The sequence below is a fragment of the Phoca vitulina genome, unplaced genomic scaffold (assembly GCF_004348235.1).
Source record: "Phoca vitulina isolate PV1807 unplaced genomic scaffold, GSC_HSeal_1.0 scaffold14, whole genome shotgun sequence".
In the NCBI taxonomy this organism is placed as follows: Eukaryota; Metazoa; Chordata; class Mammalia; order Carnivora; family Phocidae; genus Phoca; species Phoca vitulina.
Window position 1 is genome coordinate 4,286,926 of NW_022589717.1, and position 10,432 is coordinate 4,297,357.

Sequence of the window (10,432 nt, forward strand, 5' to 3'; positions counted from 1 at the left end):
CTTTCCATCCTGGCTGCCATGTTGTCTTTACTATTTTACCCTCAGATGAGTCGGAATTACTGCTTTCTTCTATATACTCACCATGCAATACTTACTCATGTGTGGAAGCTAGAAGTTTTACTTTTTGGAGAATGTGTACCAGTCTTTGCACTCCAACAATGTCCAAGGTTTTGGAATATGCTTTTCTAAACACAGTCACGGGCATAGAACCTTTTAACTTCAGCACTATAAGAGAGAGTCAAAACTAAGAGGGACATAATTTGCATGTCTCTGTTTATAAGATCTTGGGTAATTTTTTAATTTCTCTGGATCTTAGTATCTAAGTCTATAAAATGAGTGAGTTGGCTGAAAGAAGTCGGAGCATTTAAACTATATTATTTACAGAACCTTAGCTAGAAAATTTTGTGATTTTTGAAGCCTTTATTTATTATTTATTATTTTTTTTCTTTTTACCTTTTGACCTTTTCTCCCATTTCTCCCACCTCTACATCCCTCCTCTGGCAAGCACCAATTTTTTCTCTTTATCTCTGAGCCTGGTTTTTTTTGTTGTTGCTGCTGTTAGTTTTGTTTTGTTTTTTCTTTGTTTTAGATTCCACATATGAAGATCATTTGATATTTCTCTATCTGTCTTATTTCACTTAGCATAATGCCTTCAAGGTCCATTCATGTTGTCATAAATATATATTCCATACCACAATTTCTTTATCCATTCATTCATTGATGGACACTTAAGTTGTTTCTGTATATTGGCTATTGTAAATAATGCTGCAATGAACATGGGAGTGCATATATCTTTTTGAGTTAGTGTTTTCATTTTCTTCAGATAAATAGAGTGGGATTACTGGAATGTATGGTAGTTCTAACTTTAATTTTTTGAGAAATCTTCATACAGTTTTCCATAGTGACTGCACCAATTCACATTCCCAACAGTGCACTAGGGTTCCCTTTCTCCACATTCTTACCAACACTTGTGATTTCTTGTCTTTTTGATAATAGCCATTCTAACAGGTATAAAGTAATATCTCATTGTGGTTTTGATTTGCATTCTCTGATGATTAATGATGTTGAGCATCTTTCTGTGTGCTTGTTGGCCATCTGTATGTCTTCTTTGGAAAAGTGTTTGTTCAGGTTCTCTGCCCATTTTTTAATAAAATTGTGTTTTTGCTATTGAGTCATATGAGTTCTGTATGTATTTTGGATATTAGCCCCTTATCAGATATATGATTTGCAAATATTTTCTCCCACTCAGTATAGGTTGCCTTTTCATTTTGTTGATGGTTTTCTTTGCTATGCAAAAGCTTTTCAGTTTGATATACTCTCACATGTTTATTTTTGCTTTTGTTGCTTTTGATTTTTGTATCATATCCAAAAAACTGTTGCAATTAACTTCCAAACCATAAACTTAACCCTAAGAAGCATTAGGTATAATGCTTCTTACAAATTGGTGTACAAAAATCTAAGTTTTCACATGTCTACTTAGAACAAAATATTTGCAGCATTGATGGTGAGCTAAGAATTATAGTCAGATTGACATGAATTTTATAATGAGGTATCACTATGAAAAAATAAGTGATGAAATTGATTAAATAAAAGGAATTCTATTTTTTAAATTTATGTGGCTGAAATCATTTATATTTTCCGGATCAGAGCCATGGAAACAGTTTAGATTAGCTATATTTTCAGCTCCATGGCCAAATCAGCAGGATCAGGGTTCTCTACAGCTATTTCCCATCTTTGTGGTTTACATTAATACATCAATAACTTGTGGCCGAAAAGATGGGACTCTTCCTCTTTGGACCAACCGAGTCTCTATTGATCTCAAATAGACTGGCATTTGGTCGTCCAGACTTACTTCACTATAAGGAATGAGAATTTCTAGGGAAAGGGCTAATTTACTTACCAACATTTTAGCAGGGAATGTGACTTCAAGCATAACCTTATGGTTAGAAAGCAACACATACCAAATACCACTTCAGCCTCCCCAGTTGTTTTCAGGGATGAAAAGTCGTACCCCAGCCTGCTGTACTCCTGAGGGGATTTTCCTTCAATAAGAGTTGGTTAGATGCTGACCTTTCCTAGTCTTTGGCTCTCACATGTTGGTATATAAAATTACTGCCTCCTAGAAAGAGTTCTCCATTCTTTCCATTTCTGGCCGAGGATAATTTTCTGAGTGGCATTCTGGTGGTATCTGAAAGAGTACAGTTCTTCCCTTCTGGACATCAGATTTAACTTCTGTCTTCAAGAACAATGATATGCTCCCTGTAGTTAATTACATCACTCTCTCTTCATTCTTGATTCCTAGCATCCAGAAAAGGCTATTTATTTTTTTCCCTGAGTCTCCAGCCTTTTTGTTCCAGTTTATATCCTTGATTTTTGATAAGACCAAAATCTTTGCAATAATCTCCAGCAAATTTTCCTGGCTTAATATGTCCAATTCAACCAGTTTGGATGATCCCTAGATCATCAAATCTCAGATATTTTCTTATCTCATCATTCATATTAGTTCAACCCTCTAAGATTTCTTTTGAGTTATTCAGAAGGGATGTGACTTTTACATTTGCCTTCCAGACTACTCAGACTTTGATCTGCCATGTTGTTCTGACATCTATCCTTTGTAAAGGGGGGGGGGGGGGGGGGATAGTTCTGAAACAGTCCTAAGAAATCTCTATGAATTCAAGGCTATCTTTGATCACTGTTGTAGGGGTTTTGTTTATGAATGATATACTTCCCTCAGATAAGACAAAATCTCTAAAGAAATTGAACATATTTGGAAATAAATATACTGAAGGGATGGCTCATGCAATCAAAGCTATATAGAAAATAACTGGAAAGAAAAGGGGATTAATGAGAAGAAGAGAAAGAGGTGAAGAGTTTGTAGGTCACCACAAAATGGAAGAACAAAAGTAACTGACAGTGATGGAATCGGAAACTGAATGGTTATGGTATAGACTGAAATCCCCTAAAGTTATGATAGTACCTGAGGAAGACCAAAAGAAGATGCTTTAATATTCAAAGAATGATCATTTGTGGCCTAGATATTAAGATATAATGGCAAAGAAAAAGAGTGCAGGGGCACAAGCTTCAAAGGAACGAAGAGTTAAGTAGTATAGTGTGTTAATCGTTTAGAAATGATAAACAGGACACCCTCCCACCTTGTGATTCTGAGGCAGTGGAGTGATGGAGCACATTGGCTACATCCTTGGAGAAGGTTTTGGGAGGACGGTCTCCTCATGGTATACCAACAATGAAGAAAGTGAGAAAGTGAAGGAAGTTTTTATTATGAAAGGGAAGTTCCAAAGGCAACACACAGGTTTTAGAAAAGAAATTCATTAGGTAACTGGTGAGTTGGTGTTAGGTTGGGGTATCAGATGTTTGGTTTCTGTGTTCTCAGGGTGGGCCATAATCAAAATATGTATTTTTAGTTGTCTAGGACATCATAGTTAGAGACAAAGAACAATATATGAGTTTAATAGAGGAAGTAAGAATAGGTCTTAGAAGAAAAAATAAAAGAAAAGGAGAAAGAAGAAAAAGAATAAACAAAAGATGACATGCAACAGCATGTTGTAAAAAGAAGTGAATAATATATGTGTTACTCAATGCTAGGTCAGATTTTACCCATTCTTTAACTAGGTGATTTCTTGATGTCTGTACTTATGTATGGGCTAGTCTAATGTTTTCCAAAGTAGAGATATAGAAATACTAATCCTAGTAGATATCCATTGAAAAGAGAACTTAATATATTTGAAAAATAATTTTAAGAATAGTTACCTCAAATTTCAAAACAAGGATGACTACATGTCCTTTCAATGTCATGCTTGAACATTGTCTAACAGGCCCATCCCTGGATTATTTATTTAAGTGGAGGTCCTTTGTTTTTTTTGAAGTTCAATTTAATATTGACTAAGGTTTAAGTTTTGTGAGGTACAGGTTAACTTTTTGTGAGGTAGAGATGAAAATTAGTTCTGATGAGTGAAAATGATTACCCCAAGGTTATAGTTTTACTGTCTTATAGGATATAAACCAGTTTTGTCTGTAACTTAGCAAAGTTATTAAGCATGCTTTTTCTGAGGGACTATATAAATTTCTGCTCTTCAAATCATCCTTCTGCTGGTTTTCACATTTAATAAATTAAATAAATTTTTTCACATGCTCACATTATTTTATAAGCCATGTTTTTAACTTTAAAATACTAAGCTTATATATTTTATGCTATAACTTCCTCCCAAAGATTCACAATGTATATTAACATATTAAGAATTCTGAGTAGCTTTAGTAAAGGTAATTGTGTAACATTTGTTTAAACAAACAAATTAACCATTTATCTATGTTTCTTTAATAAAAGCATTTTGGGAAATGTTCTTTACAATACCTATACCTGTGAGATAAGTCATTATCAAATATCCCACTGGTTTAGACAATCATACTGAACAAACGTTAGATTGAACTCTAATTTATCCAGATAGCTAGGTAGGTAAGTTGACATATAGATAGACAAAGAGAGAGAGAGAGATGAATAAATCCCAGACTTATCAAATTGCCCTCTAGGTTGATACAAACTAAATAATAATAAATAGTAGAAACTGAGAAGATGGTCTCACCTAAGGTTATTGTGAAGTCACACGCATAGTCACTGGGAGTCAAATGTATCTTCTGATGAACAATATAATGCACATACATGTGTGTGTGTACAAGTTCCAGAAAAATGACAAATTAACAGGCTATTGACTTCCTCACTAAAACACAACAATGGAGAGGTCACAGAAGAGATGGGAGCCCATTTTAGCAGATAGCAAGATTTCTTTTAGGAATCCAAAAGAACCACAGACAGAAGATGCTGGGAAAGAATTTTCCAGGTATGCTCTTTTCTTTACCTACTATGCTCCCTGCATCGGCATGATATCAAGGCCATTTGGAGTCTGGCTGGGATGGGGGCTACAACAAGTGCAGGGAAGGTAGACATCCTTTGAATGTTTTCTTTTCCCCCTTCCCTCTGGATAAGGCAATTGTGTCAAATAGTGGTGGTCTCAAAAGAAGAGCAGAGCCCCGGGCAGAGAGTCTAAAATATTCCTTTGCAGATAAAAGGTTCCTGGAAAAGAAACGGAGTAAATGGTTAGACTCAGATGTCAATCAAGAAGCTCTCTCCCCTGGAATGTGTCCTCCCTCCCACTCCATAAATTCACCCTTGGTGCATATGCTAAGATTTAGGTTTTTATCTTCTCCTCTAATAATCATTATCAGTCGACAACTGATAATACCAAGTACTTAAAAGATGAGCTCATAGTGAAGTTTGAGGGAAATAACCATGAAAAACAACAAAAAAGGTAAACAACCCACACCAGAGGAAGTGAATCTAATAAAATAGGCACAAATTTGAAATTGGCTTAGTAGATATGCAAGATGGGAAAAATATTGGAAACACGAAGCAGAAATTGGGTTATTAACAAGAATCTATTGGAGATATTGGTTAAGAAAAGACTAATTTTGAAATAAAAACTCAGTGGATGGGTTTAATAGCAGATTGAATTTGACCAAAGAATAAATCAGTGAGCTAAAAAACAAGTCCAGGAAGTTTTTAGAATGAAGAGACAGAAAAAGAAAACACGATAAAATAAAAATGGAGCATAGAATTAGGAATTTAACCATCAGCTATGAGGAAAGCTCAGAAGCAGAAATAGTACATGAGGGGAAGAAAATATTTTAAAAAATAATAATTGAGAATTCATCCCCCCTTAAAAAAAAAGATATAAGGTCTCAATTTGAAAAGGTACATGAGATGCCGAAAAGAAAGAAAAAAATGTACATTTAGATGTATAACAGTGAAATATAAAAATATCAAAGATGAAAATGACATTTTTAATGCTTCTAGCAAGAAAAGAAGGTCATCTCAAGGGTTCAAGGATGAGAAATTACAGTGATATCAATTTTTTAAGGCAAATGAGGCATAAAAATATAAGAGTTTTCAAATTGTTGAAGGAAAATGATCTAAACCTAGAATTTCCTTTTTAGTTAGATTAATTAAATGTGAGCCAATAAAAATATTTTAAGGTATAAATGGGCTCAGAATATTTATTACAGAAAGACCTTCTCTGAAAGAATATTAGAAAATATATTACACCTGGAAGAGAAGTAAAACTAGGTGAAATGCATTAAGATACGGGAAACAAGGGGGTGTAGAACTTACTAAAGTTTATTGTTGCTTAAGAAAACAATGTCTAAAAGGTGGATACCCATAACAATCCATAAATAAACTCCAGATGACATCAACAGGAGGCCAAAGATGGTGAAAGCAGAAGAATATCCTTGTTTTGCTTGAGGTATAGGCACACAGATTAATAAGGGGTAGACACTGAAATACAAATACATAACGGAAAAATGTAAAAGTACGACAAAAAGAGAAGAAAATCTATCTGATCTACAACTCATGACAGTATGGAAGGGGGACAAAATAAACAGAATATAGTGTAATGAATCTAAAAAGAGAAGTTAGATGAAAGAAAACCCCGGTAGTGATTACAACAATGTACCAACTAAGAAAAAATATTTTATACCCATATTGGCTAAAATTCAAGATCCAGCAGTACATTTTTTAACACGGACTATATTTTAAACATCTTTATGTGAGAGAGAGATTTGGAAAATAGGAGAGGTCGAAAAGGCTAACAACAGAGGGAGGTAAAAAATATAGCAGAAAAATATCTTTCACAAGATAGTCATAACATGAATTTTGATATCAAACTAAATGCAACTTAGGATGAAACACATCATTAGAGCAAAAAAGGGTTTATTCCTAAAGGAAAATTATATACTTCTGCCTACTGTTTAGATTGTCAGGCTGGGAGATTTGCATTGGCCAACGGCATGAAAGTGGAAGAGTATATTTTCAGAAGTGCGTGGGCTAGTTCTGAGCAGAAGCACTAAGAGCCGTTGTAGGGTATACCAGCTATTCCTCTGCCGTGATATTAGCACTGTCTCAGATGTGGGTTATTCCGTGAGCCAGGACTATGGCAAGAAGATCTGCCCCCTGACGATAATGAAGCTTTACTAGGAAGGATGTGAGGTGTACAAACTTAACAGATTTGAGTGCAAGTCATGGAATGGGGCTGTGGACAATGGATCTAGGCACTGCATCTTGGAGGATTCTATGAGAACCTGTAGATTAATTATTTGTTCAACTTACAGTAAAGGGAATATTCAAGCCTACACTTTCTTGCAATCTGAGTGACTACATCTTCATTCATTTAAAAACTATCATAACCTTCATAACAACTTTTAAGTATCTGATTCCATTTGATGAAACACTGTAATTCCTATTGGTTGTATCTATTTACCCTGCTGCCTGAATGAATTCTGCATGCCTTTGTTTTACCTGTCTCTCTGGCCAGCAATCTAAAGCTGTTATATTGAGAATTTCATAGTTTCAAAAATCTTCCTCTATGGGATGTGGCCAGGGGAAAATGGAAATAATAACCTTCTTGAACTTTATTGCTTGGGATGTTCGGTTTTTTTATTGTTGAGCTTTACTTGCAGGAAAAATGTTGGGGTATGGTTAAAGCCCAAAGAATTATGTGCACAGGCAAGTTACATATAGTAGAAATGTGACACCTTGACTGGGGATCTGACCATTTAAATGGTCCCTTCAGCCTTCACTCAGACTGGTTTCCCAACATCCCCAGCTTATTCTGTCCATCAGAAGTTGTTCCTGATTGGTACATCTTCCATGAGACTGAAATAATTCCACCTGAAATTCTCATTGGCTTAATTTCTCCTAAAATCTAGTCAGAGAGATGAGAGTCCATCATTTCAGGCACAGTTATTTTATCACGGTTAGGCATGCAAGATTATGAATAAAGGTCATAAAACTCAAAACATGTTTCATGGCAAATCACGCTGACCAAATAAGATTTTGTCTTTTAGTAATTGATCATTTTGAAACAAAACAAAGTCACTGCCTGAACAAAATACATATTTAGTACTACTTTTTCATTTGCAAAAATTAAAACTACTGCATAAGAAAATTCTAAAATATAGGCTGCTATTTTATCTTTTTCTTCATTCAAACTGAGATCATCACAAAGTAACTTTTGAGACAACTCCTAGGATACTAGACAACCTCAGTGATTTATGATATGTATGGTATTTGATCTATCTTTCTGCTTTTGCAAGGCCTCATAGAAAGGTTTCCCCCAATAAGCAAAGGAAAGAATAGGGTTCATTGAAACACTCAGTTTAATTCATTATTTGACTGATGGCAAAGATAAACACCCCAAATTTATTTTTCCTAGTAATTTTCTTCAGTCATCTTTGTTTTTAATGAATTTCTCTTTCCTTGAATCTCCTCAGTTTGTTGGCATTCTATCAATCAGTAGCAGAAAACAGAGAAATCATTGGATTCTCTACTGGAATGAAGTAAAGGCTGTATGGAAAATAGTGTTGCCAAGTCAACCAACCACTCAAAATAGAATTAAAATCTCATGATAACTACAACCACAATATGCCAAGAGGGAAACAAAAAAGAAATTGTTCCCAAATGAAAGAGGAGGGAAAGCAGCAGAAAGGAGTCGCACTCTGGGTTCTTTGAATAACTTGCTTTATGTCCTTGGGTGATTCACTTAACTTCCCTGGGTTTTGGATTCCTCCCTGTAAAATGAGAGGATTGGACTAAATCACTTGTTTCCAAATTATGAACCTTGGAATAATGCAAGGAGACCTTGAATTCATATGCTTTATATACTTCCACAATCACCTGAATCGAAAAGTCCAATTGCAGTCATGTGGGGATTGGAAAATTATTTTTATATTTTATAAAAAGGCCTTCCTTTGGAACACGTTAGGACACATTGGCTGAATGATAGGTGAAGGCTTTTCAGACTACAGAATGCCATTGTGTTATGAGTTAGATATCCAGATGTTGAGGCGTGTGATTCCTGATTGAAGTCTTTCTTCTGAAAGCAGCACTGTTACTGAAGAGAACAGTGGAATAGCACTTAGGAATATGGTTTTCCAAGCCAGATTTTCATTCATTAATTTTTTGGCCTTGGCAAGTTATTTAAATTTTCATTCCCTTCCTTGACAATAACCATTTGAGAAGACTTAGAAAAAGTTTAAACTGTTCTTCAAATATAAGGTGATCTTGGAGCTCCTGGCTGGCTCAGTCGTTGAGTGTCTGCCTTCGGCTCAGGTCATGATCCCAGAGTCCTGGGATCGAGTCCCACATTGGGCTCCCTGCTCCACAGGGAACCTGCCTCTCCCTCTCCCACTCCCCCTGCTTGTGTTCCCTCTGTTGCTGTCTCTCTCTCAGTCAAATAAATAAATAAAATCTTAAAAATCAAAACAAATATAAGATGATCTTATTGCTTTTCTTGCTTCTATAAGTTAACTACTGCTGGCCTACTAACGCTAAATATGCAGAACAGGGATCAGAATTAGCTGTCAGGCCTGCTTATCATTCTAGGTGTTCTTGCTTTTTCCTTTCTTCTACCCTTTCCATATTAGTATGCTATTCATCTCTAGCTGTTTCTCCATTCTCAGGCCGCTGTATTATTTGTGGTTGAAGGGTCTTTAATACAAACATGATAAGTCAAGCAGTAATACTTGCTCTTTTTGGAAGAGAAAATAAAATAGATTCTTATAAACAGTTAAAACCAAGATAATAGACTGCCTAGACCTTAAGTAGAATGATAATAATTTAATATTATTTGATATTGATAGAATTTTATCTTCTACCTCTTTGTGTTTATAAATTTCTTTTTTAACCCAGATCTTTTCTGCCGCTGTGTTCTGCTGGTGAGTGCTTGGGAACATGTACATTTATTCTTCTTTCTGAGTCGTGCTTAGTCAAAGGCTCCCATTTATATTCTTGTCAATTATTCATTTATCTCTCTGAGTCCCTGTGATTGTGTCATGACCACTGAGGCTGCTGCTGTCCTGGGAGGGATGCTCACTTTGCTGAGGCACAAAAGAAAGTTCACTTCTTTTTCAGTTATTGGATTCCACTCCTTCTGAACTCAAGCCATGTGAGCAGATGGACTCTCTTGGAAATGGAAATAAATGGTTATCTCTTGAAACAGAAGGGATTAGGGACTGGCACGTCTGGACGGTGGAAGCATCCTGCTTGCAGAATTATTAAAGATGCTCCTTGAAAGTAAGAGATTCCCCAATGCTCAACAGTCTTAATCTTTGTATTAACTTTTAATCAGTCTGTTAACATTGTCTTACAGACATGAATGAATGTTACAAAAGGTCAACCAACTTCATAGTCATCTGAAAATGTGATTAAATAAAAGCTATTTTTTTTTCACTTCAGTAAAACACATGCATTAATTTAAAGGAAAGAAGGAAAAAATCTTCTACAAGCTAATAATAAGGGATAAGTTTTTGTATATTCAACATGCTTGGCAAGCAAACATAAGATTATTTTGTTAAACTAATGTTA